This window comes from Macrobrachium rosenbergii, chromosome 55 (assembly GCF_040412425.1).
Source record: "Macrobrachium rosenbergii isolate ZJJX-2024 chromosome 55, ASM4041242v1, whole genome shotgun sequence".
Classification (NCBI taxonomy): Eukaryota; Metazoa; Arthropoda; class Malacostraca; order Decapoda; family Palaemonidae; genus Macrobrachium; species Macrobrachium rosenbergii.
Window position 1 is genome coordinate 11,694,393 of NC_089795.1, and position 13,847 is coordinate 11,708,239.

General features: G+C 43.3%; 1 long non-coding RNA gene and 1 pseudogene across 1 annotated transcript; one reads left to right on the forward strand and one right to left on the reverse strand.

The window, feature by feature from the left end:
- The window catches only part of LOC136835900 (uncharacterized), a 51,482-nt pseudogene that overhangs the window by 26,155 nt on the left and 11,480 nt on the right, over positions 1-13,847 (forward strand).
- On the reverse strand, positions 95-1,455 carry LOC136835911 (uncharacterized). Its single transcript, XR_010852290.1, has 2 exons — positions 928-1,455; positions 95-191 (listed from the first exon to the last, which is right to left on the reverse strand). It is a non-coding gene; the product is annotated as an uncharacterized lncRNA (long non-coding RNA).

Consider the following 13,847-nt stretch of genomic DNA (forward strand, 5'->3'; position numbering starts at 1 on the left):
TACTTTGCGTTGGCAATGCCCATTAGTACCATACTATGGAAACCCTTGTAATTGTAGTAGAATGATCCTGATTCTGGAGGTGGCACAATCTTGACATGTTTGCCATCCACAGCTCCGACACAGTGTGGAAAATTCCAGACTCTCTCAAACTCCTTTGCGATTTCTTCCCACTCATGCTGTGTTGATGGAAACTGATTATTTTATTTTTTTTTCAGCAATCTCAAGAAGACGATCTTACTGACGAGAGGAAAACCCAACATGAGGATGATTCGTCGCCACTGCCTTCAGGGCATACTACATCAGTCCTACCGGCACCACCAAAAAGGCGCAGATCGGTACAAGGCAAAGCTGATCACGTTTTGGACCTTGTAGCAAAAAGGATGGAAGCCCCTCCAAATTCAGAATATGATGTGTTTGGTATGTACGTGGCTAAAATGTTACAAAGCTTGCATTTAGCAAACCCGGGGATGTATCCGGTTGTTAAAAAGCTAATAAATGACGCTATCTTCGAGGGTGAAATGGGCACATTGACGCCCTATTCACGAATTGCCCAAAACCAAGCTCCATCTCTATCTAGCACTCCTGTACCTACTCCAAGCCCAAGTCATCACCAAGCTCCATCTCTATCTAGCACTCCTGCACCTACCCAAGCCCAAGTCATTACCAAGCTCCATCTCTATCTAGCACTCCTGTACCTAATCCAAGCCCAAGTCATTACCAAGCTCCATCTCTATCTAGCACTCCAAGTGCGGATGACAATCATGAGACATATGATATTCTCCAAATGTAATGTAGGTACACATGTAAATTTATGAACCTTGGATACTCTGGAATAAAGTTTGAAACTTCTTTTTTTTTTCAATTAACCTGGTATGAATGTTTCATACTAAAACGAGAAATTATAGTTATTTGTGCAAAAAAACTTACCTTCAGATATTTTGGGCCTAAACATTTGTAGATTGCTGCACATGTTTCTGGGATTATTGCACTGAGAGAGGGCTGCGATATAATTGTTGTAAACTTTAGATCGCTCTATGTTCTTCCTGTAGCAAGAAATCTCAAAGTGGCTGAAAGACGCTCATGTGGACTAATTGCTTCTCTCATGCAAGTGTCCTTTTTTTCTATTAAAGGTGATACCTGACTTAAGAGTTCCAAATATGTGTCATGATCCATTCGCACGTAGTTAAACCAGTCATCTTTTTCTATTGCTAGTTCCTTCATTAGGTTAACATGAGAGTATTTTTGTCGTTTAAGCAGCCATTGTTTGGACCAAACTTGCCAGGTGGCTGTTCAAATACGTGTAATAACTCGCCGTAGGCCAGAACTTTTCATACGGCGCCGTAGGCCAGGTTGGCCGTAGGAAACCGGATACGTGTAGTAGAGGCATAAGACCAATAACCCGCCCGCATACGGTTTCCTGGTTCTTAAATGATGCCCTTAAATTAGCTTCAGAAACGGATAATCAAAATTGTTCTTTCATAAATTTATTGAGGAAGACCTTATTTTTAATTAGTTTAGCTTCAGGTGCTAGAATTTCCGAGCTGTCTGCCCTGTCTAGAGAACCCAATCATATTGATTTCTTTCCATCAGGTGAAGTGTTGCTAGCTCCTCACCCTAAGTTTCTAGCTAAGAATGAAGATCCTCGAGATAGGTGGTCTCCCTGGAAGGTCATCCCCCTCCCACAAGACCTGTCTTTATGCCCAGTCTTTACTTTAAAGGCCTATTTAGACAGGACCTCACAGATAACTTCGGGGCCTCTGTTTGTAAGGGAAGGGGGAGGAACTATTTCTATGAAAGCCATCAGGCAGCAGATCTTGTATTTTATTAAACAAGCAAACCCAGACTCAGTTCCAAAAGTACATGACATTAGGGCGGTGGCCACCTCCACTAATCATTTCCATTACAGGCAGTCCCCGGTTTACGACGGTTCCGGCTTACGACGTTCCGAGGTTACGACGCTTTTCAAATATATTCATCAGAAATTATTTCCCGGCTTACGACGCATGTTCCGGGGTTACGACGTGTCGTACGCCGATCCGACGGAAGAAATATGGCCCCAAAATGGCAGAATAATCATAATTTGAAGGTTTTTTTGATGTAAAACTCAATAATAATGCAGTTTACATCGTTTTCAATGCACCCAGAGCATTAAAAGTAAGGTTTTCTTATGATTTTTTACGATTTTCGACGATTTTCCGGCTTACGACGATTTTCGGGTTACGACGCGGCGCAAGAACGGAACCCCCGTCGTAAACCGGGGACCGCCTGTATATGAATTTCGAGGATCTTACAAAATATACAGGGTGGAAGTCTCCCGTAGTTTTCAAACGCCACTATTTGAAATCCCTAGAAGCTCTGAAGTTCACCACAGTGGCGGCAGGAAACATTGTTCCTCCCCTGTTTAACTCCTTTTCTTGTACTCAGTCACTCTCCTCCCTCCTACCTGCCTCATTTATTCCCGTTCGATCACCTCCAGGTCAGGCATGCTTCACAGCCTGTCTCCTGACCATGTTATAGTGTTGTATTGTCTCCTATGTTTACATTTAAATACGTTTTTGTGTTCTTTTGTCTTGTGGAACATACTTCCCCTACATTAATCCTATGTATATATTTAAGTACCTATATAATATATTTAAGTACCTATATTTTTGCTACTTGAATAATTAAAACTCCTGTGGAATGATAGTTTTATTTCTTTCCTCTACAAATTTCTTTTATTGTTTCAGGATGGTATTTTGTTTCTCTGTTATTATTTCACCGGCTGACACAGGTCGGATAACCCAGAAAAAGGATTTTGACAAAGGAAAAATCTATTTCTGGGGAGAGACCTGTGTCACCCGGTGACCCACCTCTGGTTCTTTTTCCCCCCCTTGATAAAATACCATTCCAGGATGGGGGTGCTAACATGGAATGTAGGTGGCGCTGGTTTGTTTACAGTCCGCGAGCGGTGCGGGGGTTTGTATCGGCACCTCACTCGGTGGGACTTTTGACATTGGGAATGTTTACAGGGCGGAGGCCTGTGATTGTGACAATCTCACCCTTTCTCATTCATGACTCCATTTCATGGAGCTCGCACTGGGGGTGGTAGTAACTCCAGCTTGGCATTTAGCTTTTCTCTGGTATATTTAGCAATAGATTTACCTAGAAATAAGTGCTGAATGGTTATTTCACCGGGTGGCACAGGTCTCTCCCCAGAAATAGATTTTTCCTTTGTCAAAATCCTTTTTTGAGAATCATCTCAACCTCTTTTTAGCAACTTTTTTATTCTGCGTCTCTTTCTCTTTGTTCTGAAATGCTTTTTCATGAGCAAACAATGTTTTATATTTTGACTAATGCAACTCTTAGTTATTATGTCTCTATGTTTTAGAACGTATTTGCAACACTAGTGCATTTAAACTTCGTAGACAATACAGGTCAAATTAGATCAATTTAAACTGTCTACTGTACAGGTAAAGATGTACAGAGAATTAATAAGTTGTAAAAATGTGTGAGCGCTAACTATGAGAGAGAGAGAGAGAGAGAGAGAGAGAGAGAGAGAGAGAGAGAGAGAGAGAGAGAGAGAGAGAGAGAGAGAGAGAGAGAACCAACACGAACGGTAAAGAATCGCCTGGTTCAAGGGTTGTCCTTACTTAAGAGAGTGAAATTATTTATCAGTTATTACGGAGACTGAGAGAATAACACGAGAGAGAGAGAGAGAGAGAATAACACAAGAGAGAGAGAGAGAATAACATTAGAGAGAGAGAGAGAGAGAGAGATTGTCCTTACTTGAAATGTCAAGTTATATTATTTATGAATTACAGTATTACGGAGAGAGAGAGAGAGAGAGAGAGAGATTTAGCTTAATACATTACCCTTAAAAAAAGAAATAAATGGTTGACTTTCCCCCATTCCACCAATCTATTTTTAGAAGTCTTCTCGACCCCGTTTTTACAAAATTTTTTTTATTCTGTCACTTTCTCTTTGTTCTGAAATGCTCTATGTCTCTATGTTTTAGAACTGCGCATTTACAGTTTGTAAACGGTACAGGTAAAATTAGATCAGTTCAAAATTGTCTACTGTACAGTTAAAGACATACAGAGAAACAGTGCTGTAATACGTAGGTTGGCTAACTCGAACACGAGAGAGAGATAACAGTTGTCCTTACGTAAAAGAGTGAAATTTTTTATGAATTATTACGGAGAGAGAGAGAGAGAGAGAGAGAGAGAGAGAGAGAGAGAGAGAGAGAGAGAGAGAGAGAGAGAGAGAGAGAGAGAGAATTACAAGAAAAATTTGACCACTGATTAGCAAAACACTCATTCTTGTCATGTTAAATGACATGTCTGACAGCTTTTGCCTTCAACCTTCTTACAAAAGATGAGGGAAGAATTTGTTTGTTCAAGATAATACAAATTTTGTATTATTATTATTATTATTTAATTTTATTAATCTTATTAATATTTGAAAATTAGTACATATTATTACTTAAAAAGTTTATTTATCATACAAATAAACATACCTGTTTACATGTACCATAAAAATTCATCTCACTAAAAGAAAGAAAGAGAGAGAGAGAAATTATTACTTTTAATAATATTTAATGTTATTGAATTTACACATAAAAGCTTGAAAACTTATAAATGACATAAAAAAAATTAAACAAACACTTTCGCTGGGTTTCTCAGTGTACAGAAATGTTCGCATGTCTGTGAAAAACTCGTGTATGACCATTAGTTAGGTTCCAATAAAAAATTCGTGTGTCTGTGAATGCATGCAACTCGAATAGCGCAAGTTCAAGGTATTACTGTACACGGAAATACATGTTGAGTTCCAACTTCGCACCAATGTTGAGGTTAGTGCATGAATAAATGTAAGCAACAGCAGCCACTACCCTTGGCCGGACTTTCCATTAAATCCGATGTCCACTGGTTCCAGTCCGTTAAAGCAAGGTTTTACCGTACTTCAAATTACATCGGCAAAAGTTAACTTTTATTTTTCCAAGTAGCGTAAAAAATTTAACATTGCGTTCGCTACCTCATTTACCAATTAGTAATATAATGTAAATATTTATGTCTCTGCCAGTCTAATATTTTCGGTAATAAATACACATCTGCAATCTTGAATTATTTTGGTTAGGATTTGAGACATGTTTGTCTGATGGTACTGTGTACTTCATAACATTTGTCCGTAAAGAATTAATTGAACATCTTACCATCACACTTTCCTTTGCAGAGACTGAAAAGTGTAAGGGCAAGAACGCAGTAGGAAAGAATTGTGCTTAATGTTTTGGTTACGATGAGCTTTAGCAAGAAGACATTCTCGGCAGCCGAGAACTGTGCTCTGGTGTCTGCTTCGGCAGTACATATACTAAACAAGATGACATGAATTGTGAAGAGTTCCACATTTTTTAGCTCATACTAAGAGCACCCAGTAGGGCTTGCCAGCCCGAGCTACTCGCTCGCCTGGTGCTAACTGCAGGGTGCTGGGCACCCGCTATCGGACGCTCGCTCTCGGGCGTTTTGGTGCCCGCTCTCGGGCGTTTTGGTGCCTGCTCTTGGGCGTTTTGGTGCCCGCTCTCGGGCGTTTCGGCGCCTGCTCTCGGTCACTTTGCCGCCCACTCTCGGCACTTGGCAACAGTTACTGAGATCCTGGCGTCAACTCTCTCCCACTGGTAGCCCTCCTGCCTTTTTTATCCACTTGCTCCCTTGCTTCCTTCCCGTGCCATTGCCAGTCTTGTCTGGGTTAACAGATGTTAACCTTGTAATAATAGTGAAGTGTTGTGCACTGGTGGAGGTGGCTACTCATCCCTCAATGCTCTTAGACAAAGGCCACTGTCAGACTCAAATGCACCAGGGAGGAGGCAAACTGGGAGTCCAGGGGAGGTCAGGGGTTTACACACGGTAAGTCACCCCCCCCCCCTCAGTCGAGCTTGTTGCCAGTCCCAGGTATCGACAGACAGCCACTAGAAAGGCGTCTTACTGGATGTGTAACGAAGGGGTAGCTATCCGGCCCCTCGGATCTCCTAAATCCAGTCCCTACCAGACTCCCATGCACCAGGGGCAAGGCACACTGAAGTCCATGGGAGTCCAGAGGGGTTAGCCCCCCTCAGTCGAGCCTGCTGTCCATAGATGTTGACGGACAGCCATTGTAAAGGCGTCCATAAGGATGTACTTTTTGAAGCTTTGCTAGCCTTCAGTTAACTCCTTCGCTGCAAAGCTTCCAATTATGCTTTGCTAGCCATCTGACTTCTTTGCGGCAAAGCTGCTACCTAAGTAATAGATGCTCCTGGCTGTACTGCCATGTCGCTACAGGTTAAGTGGAGGCGTGCAGAATACCAGTATTGGCACCAAGCGGAACATAAGTTCCCTAGCGCCTAATAGCACCCGAGCTTCCAATAGCGCCCAAGCACCGTATAGCACCCGAGCACCCTATAGTACCAGAGCTCGTCTTAAAATAGAGCTTTCAGCACCAGCCCTCGTGCGTCTGGCACCAGCCTACTAGTGGCTGACGCCAGTCTCTCTTTAGCTCGGCGCCTGTCTCTTCCAAGAACAGACTGTTGTTCTTTTTTGAGCTCGACTTCCAATTGAACGCCTAGCTCCCGTCTTCAAGTGGCCGACTCTAGTCTGTGATCATCAGGTGTCCTTCAGTATCGGACTCCCTCCTTTGAGTACCATACAACTACTCTCAGGTGGTTTTGTCTCTTTTCAGACTGTTCCACCTTCGCTTGGAGTTCCAGATGAGCCGAATTGCTCCCATTTGTGACATCAATTAGTGTCTCAAAGCACTGTTCTTTGCAGACAGGGACTTTTGTGTATGAATTTATGAGCTTGTTGAAGAAGGCTGTCACCTCTACAGGGATTTGGGAGTCTGACTTTGGGTTTTAAGCGAGCAAGACAAGTATTTTTTCTGTGGTGCATCACTATATTGTGATCGAAAATGAGTAAAAAAGCCATAATAATGTAATTGATAAACTGTATTTTTCAAGATACAAAAAAAATACAAAACAGGATAAAAACAAGGGAGCTTTCGACTGTTTGCGCAACGGTCCTCATCAGCCAACTGAATAAAAATACTTGTTTTTCTTAAAAAGACACCTTGAAAAGAATTTTCGTGACAGTCGATCCAGGAAAACATCGAACACTCTTTTGGTGTGGACTTAGCAGTTATGTAATTGCTGTTTCCCCGTATCTGTGGGCCAACCGTTGTGATCTTCTTAACGGCTGTCGCTTGATCATACGGTGCTCACCACTGTTAAGAGGATCACAACGGTTGGCCCACAGATACGGGGAAACAGCCATTACGTAACTGCTAAGTCCACACCAAAAGAGTGTTCGATGTTTTCTTGGATTGCCTGTCAGGAAAATTCTTTTCAATGTGTCTTTTTAAGAAAAACAAGTATTTTTATTCAGTTGGCTGAAGAGGACCATTGCGCAAACGGTCGAAAGCTCCCTTGTTTTTATCCTTTTTTGTATTTTTTTGTATCTTGAAAAATACAGTTTATCAATTACATTATTGTGGCTTTTTTAATCATTAAGTATTTTTTGTCCTTCCCTCCCTCTGATGCTCAGACGGAATTAGTCTTGTAGCAGAAGTCGTCACCCCTGGTTTTGTTCAGGGACCGTTGTTACCCATGGCCAGACTTTTGTGTGCCTTGTGGACCTTCAAGTTCCTATAAGCGTGTCAGATATTAGTTTTTAACAAAGTACAGTCCCGCATATGTTGTCAGTCTGTACGAGGTGTCATCAAGTCCACACAAGGCGTTATCGCGCTAACAAGTCGATCTCTCCCTGGTGGCCATGTGTCCGTGGCCGTCAAGCATCGACAGGGTTGACAACTAGTCCACTTAGTAGTCTGTGAGCCTGCACAAGGTTCTACAAGTTTGTTCGCTTGCGGAGACCAACTGAACAGTCCTGTCGTCCATTCTCCAGGGTGATTGGGTGGAGTTCCTGGATATGTAGGATACTTCATTTCATGTCTACATACAAACTGTGAAAGATATCTCAGACCCATCCTACGAGACGGTCTTCCAGTGCAAGAATTTAGGCTTTAATATCTAGGGCATAAGACTTGTTCTGCTTACTTTTGTCTTGCTTTCTGAACATGAACTTCAGCCTGTCCCACAAGACCAATAGGGACAAAGAACCATAACCGGACTCCGCTGTTCTTCCCCAAGACCTAGTTTTAATTCGGACCTACGGTGGTTTCTTTCCAAATATAGACTTCAGGAAGAAGTCCCTCATCATGAGACTAGTCTTAGACTGCTTTTCACTCCTTGTTCTAGTATAGGGAGCCTGCTTGGGGAACTGGGAAATTTCCGGGACATGTCCCCAGGTGAATGAGCCTTCACATTTATGCCAGAGAGCTGAGAGCCATTCGCTTAAGACTTCAGTTCTTCTCGACCCACGTTCACCCCTAGACTGCGGTTTCCTTTAGACAAGATCACAGTCCTTACTTTTTTACATTAGTTCTGGCCACCAAGTGACAAGACGGTTTTTCTACTGAGAATAAATAGAGTTTTTTCTAGTCTAACTCTAATTTCTGGAGGTTAAACTGAGCCATCAGAAACTCACTCTTACTCTTGAGTGGACTTTGAATCCCCTGAACTGTGAGGTTATGCGTGTGGGGCAGGCCGATCTTGACTGTCTGCCTCCTTAACAGAATCTTCTAGTGTGGGCAACAGACACCTTACTGCAAGACCATTCCAACCTGGACCTCTGAGCTCTCCACCGCTCGACATAGTCAAGGAAGGGCTGAACTTTCTGTGCTCGTCAGAACATTACAACGTTCCTCATAGCCCCATTCTGAACCATAATTTATGGTTCCCGAATTGCTACAGTTGATTGGTGGACTCTCCAAGAACCTTTCCACTATTCCTTTTTTCTCAAACAACCTCATTTCAAGAGACACCACCAAGGGTGGTACGCTCTTACGTGGACAGGCTTTGGGCTGTCCAGGTGCTTGTCAGTAAAGAGGGCCTTTTTTCAGTGGTCCTGCAAGAGACATTTGAAAGTTGCAGACATCATCTTCCAGCTCAGCCTACCAATCTAAGTGAACGGAATCAGGTGTATCAGACTCTAAATTTCTTTTTCTGAAACACTTACGACTCAGTGGCAGCATTGCCTTTTTTATCAGAGAGGATATAGGAGCTCATGTTCTTTTTAGGGGTATCGAGCTACGTCAGACTCAATAACACGGTTTGCTCGTTTACCCTGGGGTGTCGACCAAGAACAAGGACCCTTTCACGGTCTGGAACCCTCCTCTCCCCTTCAAGAGCTTAATGGAAGAGAAAATGGTCTTGACAGCCGGGGACAGTGCTCCTGGCTCCCAGAGTTTCCTCAGCCTGAGCCTTTACCTTGTCTGACTTCCTGCTCACCTGGCGCCAGCTCTGCCCGAGCTCCTAGGAGTGCCCGCCAGCTTCCGACCGATTAGTTGTCTGGCGTCCAGCTCACCTGGCATCACCTATATCCTGGCACCAGCTCAGCATGCCCAGCGCCTGGCGCCAGCTTCCGATCATGTGGCAACAAACGTTCCGCATCCTTGGCTCTTGGGAAGAGTAGGACGCTCTCTTTTCTGTTGGAGTTTTCAGGTATTACCCAAGCAGGATTGGAGACACAGGGGGCCATTCATAACCCATAGTGTTCTGACAGGGACCCTTTTTTTTGCCCTCTAAGAACGCATTGTTCTTCTTCATGTATGGACTTGGTCTATGAGACCATTCTTAGTTTCAGGCCTACTTTTAAGTGAAAGCTAAAGACGTCAGAACAACTTCTACCTCATTAGCCTTCATGCATATACGCCCCCGATGTCCATCCTACAGTCAACCTACTGGTAGTATAATCACTTTTTACTGCTCACCTCTTCAGAAAAGTTTAAACAGCGTTAAAAATTTTTTGCAGTACCTTGTGATTATTAGTAACTGGCTTGGCATCACGGAAGGAAGCATAGGATTTTCTCTTACCGTCTCTTCATCTTGTAGTAAGGTGCTGAGTTTTGTGAGAGCCAGGGAGTACAATGTACCTGGGGCACCCACCACTCTCAGCGGAAGGGTCGTGGCCTTTATTTCAGTGCAGGTGACAGTGTTACCTGGTTGTTTACTGTGGTACTGCGCCCAGGACAAGGGCACTTTTTGAAGTTTTGCTAGCCTTTGGTTAACTCCCTCACTGCAAAACTTCCTTGTCGCTTTGCTAGCCACCGGACTTCTCCTTTGCTGCAAAGCTCCCACGAAGCAGCAGACGCTCCTAGCTATACTGCCATGTCACTACAGGTTAAGTTGAACACCAGACTTGGGCAGTTTTCTACTGCAGGCTCTCTTAACTTATAGGGAACGACGAACAATGTTTTCGATGCTAGCAACTTTTTCTATTTCAAATTCATTACATGTCTTAAATGTTTGGGAGTAGAGTATGTCCATGTACCCCACCTCCTGTCAATGTGGGATTCAGCTATGTAATTACTTGGTAAGTTACTTATATAAAAATGACTTTTTTATGATAAAAAAAAGTTTTATATATACTTACCAAGTATTTACGTGATCGGAGCCCTCCCGCCTCCCCTCCGATGGACGTATGGCATGAACAGACTGAGGTTGTCTGCTAAATTGTTCCAGGTATTCCCGTGAGTGGGCGGGACCAGTCGTCTGCACTAAACTTTGAAGTGTTACCCACGAATTTTTTCATTTAAGCTGTCGTGCAAGAGGAAACTATAGCTATATAATTACTTATATATAAAACTTTATTTTATCATAAAAATGTCAGTTTTCTTTATTTATTAAGGGACTTTTTCTATAGCGTAGCCACTGTGAGTCCTCAAAGGAGTTACTCTTGTGGGTCCATAGAAGGCTCCATGAGATAGACCAACCAATTTCAAAGAATTCTCGTTTAGTTGGTCTCGGTCAGTAGATAGTGCATGATGATACTGATAGGGTATAGGACTTAAGGCAAGGGGGCTCTTTCTCTTGTCTACAGCAACTACCCTAGGTTCAGTCCCTACTGTCACCTTGCAGATACAGCAACAGCGCATTGTACGTCGTCCACTCTCGTGTCCAACGCACAGTCTGCTTGAGTACAAATACCCATTACTCTCTTGATCTTAGTTTTGGTCATCATGGAAGTACCAAACTCAGAAGAAAATTTAAGTGCATATAGTCACAGTGAAGTGTTTGGTTTGAAATAATTTCCTAGCTGGTAGCTTAATTCATGAAAGTTTTTGTGATAATATTCCCCAATTATTATTAGTTTCAGGGAACTTGGATCGGATTACACGATGTTTTCTTGCACAGACCTAATTTTAGCAGGTATTACTCCGCCGATAGCGCCTTTCTTGCACAGACCTAATTTTAGCAGGTATTACTCCGCCGATAGCGCCATCATTAGGAAAACATATTATGTCTGTTTGCCTACATGATTATTAAACTTTACATTTCATATAACGGGCATTGAAATTGTACTTAATTCATGTACCTAGCTTATTGAAATTCTCCTTTGGTAAAATATTTTCATTGAGGTACTTTCGTATGTAGCCTATAGTTTACCTGTGACTTGCAGGAGGCCTACGCCTGGTAAACAAATTAGATTTACAGTATAGTTAGCCTGGATGGCATAACATTCAAGATTTACTTTTCAGGTAAAAAATTATATAGTGATTGCATAATGTAGTACATAACTACTATCCTAGAAGAAAAAACCCAGCAGCTCAACAGTTTTGGGACCCGAGTATCAGGGCTAACAGTGTACAGTAATATGTCTACATACCTATGCCAGAATTAACCTAATTTGTTAGTTGTGTTTAAGTTAATACAGCACATTTAACATTTTATGAGAATAAATCATAACATATATTACAGCTACACACTTGTGACTAAGTTAGTCTGTAATATTGAGTGTTCTATCTATACAGTGAGTATAGATAGTTAGTACCAAGTAGTTTCTAATAAGAACTTTTATATTACTATAGGGCCGCTGTTATGCAAGACCCACAAATTAAGTGTGCCGCAGCGAATCGCTCGGTTTGCTTTTCACCATACCACCTGCCATGAACATAGCCTTTGTAGAAATAAAAGGGAATATGGTTGGTCACCAGACATGTGTGAGATTTGTAACATGCTCCTGGACACAAGTTTTAAGAATGAAACAACTTGCTGTAAGCTATCTCATTGGGTCCTAGGTTTCAGCAGGGGCACAGGAGGAGGAGATTACATCTTTCCGGCAAAATTCCAGCAGAATATATTTCCCTCCTTTTCAGAGCAGAACCTATATTTGGGGCGAAACCCAAAAGCATTGGTTCCTAGTACCTCCCAGGTCAACTCCGCTGTTGGGGAAGAGGAGTCTTTACTTGGGGGAGACATCCCTTTTATTGGACATGAAGTGGATATTGCCACTGAAACTGCCCTGCTGAACCCAGAAGGGCTGCCAGGGACACAGCTTTCACCTGCACATGGGAGGGATACCTTAAAAGTAAATCTATCTTCCATGCAGTTATCATACTGAAGGGGATCCTAGTAGGATTCATCTAACCCCAGCTGAAGTGTCTGTATCTTCTGAAGGGTATAGTAAGTAGCAATTCACCCAGCACCTCTGTTCTTTGGTTGCCGGGCGGTCGCAGTACGGCTGCTGGGCACAATCTGATTGCGCAAGCTCCCCTAACAGGGAAGTACCTCTTGCTGCATATGCTGACTTCCGCAAGGAAATTATGAGCAGTATCAAAGATGTCCTTACTGCAGAACATCAGTATATCAGGGACATTATCCACGATTCCAAACAGGAAATCAGGTCAGTCCTGGACACCATACTAGATGCAAGTGTAAGAATATCTCGGCCTTTAACTGAAAGAATAAAGTGGCTGCACAGCCTGCCCGGGCAGAGTTTGGTGTTAGAGCTCTGGCTGGTAATAATAATGTGGCTAGTTCAGACTACAAAACTTTAAATCAAAAGATGATAGGGGCTCCAGTAACCACCCCTGATGATATTGGTAATCTGTGGTGTGACACCTCAATGTGTATCTTTTCTGTTGATGGTAAATACCTTATTAATGAAAGGAAGACGATGATTGAAGGTGAACACAGAATTTCGAGACAGAGCAGCATTTCTTAATATGGAATGGTGCCTGGTCCCTCCTTCAGTAGGCACTGAGAAACTGCCGGCAAGCAATTGATCACTCTGCATGGAAAATGGCCACAATCATGCAATTCGGCCATGTTGCAGGGGTGGCCCCAAATGGCTCGAACGGTAAGGGTACAGCCTTGTGCGCCTTTTGGGGCTCAAACAGACTTTTGCCCCAAACTGAGAAAAATGCAGCCCAATGGCAAGCAATTGATCACTCTGCATGGAAAATGGCCACAACCCGTTCACACATTCACGTATCAGCCCACGCATGAATGGAAACTGGTAGTTGGCAACAGCTTACGTAAGTACTACGAAAAAGTTCTGTAATGTGTATTTAAGATCTTGGACATGCAGGGCGGAGTCGGGAGGTCGATACGCACCATCCCAGCATGCGTGGGGAGCCACGTACGTTTCGATATGTTCAAAAGATACGTGTCTGCTCACGTCACCCGTCATTTTACGTGGCTCCACACGCACCGCGTGGTGCATCCTTAGCGTGGTCTGCACGCCTCCGGGACAATGACGCGTGGTCCCACGCTGCTTTCCCGTTCCCGCCAAGAACCGCGTGGGTCCCCACGAGGTTTGGGAGTAGACATGGCAACAGCGCCTCTCCCCCAGGACCTGAGACGATGAGGCAGCGCTGTGTCGGGTGTATAAAACAGCTTGCGGCGCGGATGCGGCTTCACTTCCTCTCCCGGACAGGCAGCGGCAACACCGTTTCTCACCCCTCCAGCGCCTTCGTCAGCAGAAAATGCCGAAAGTAAGCAGCAA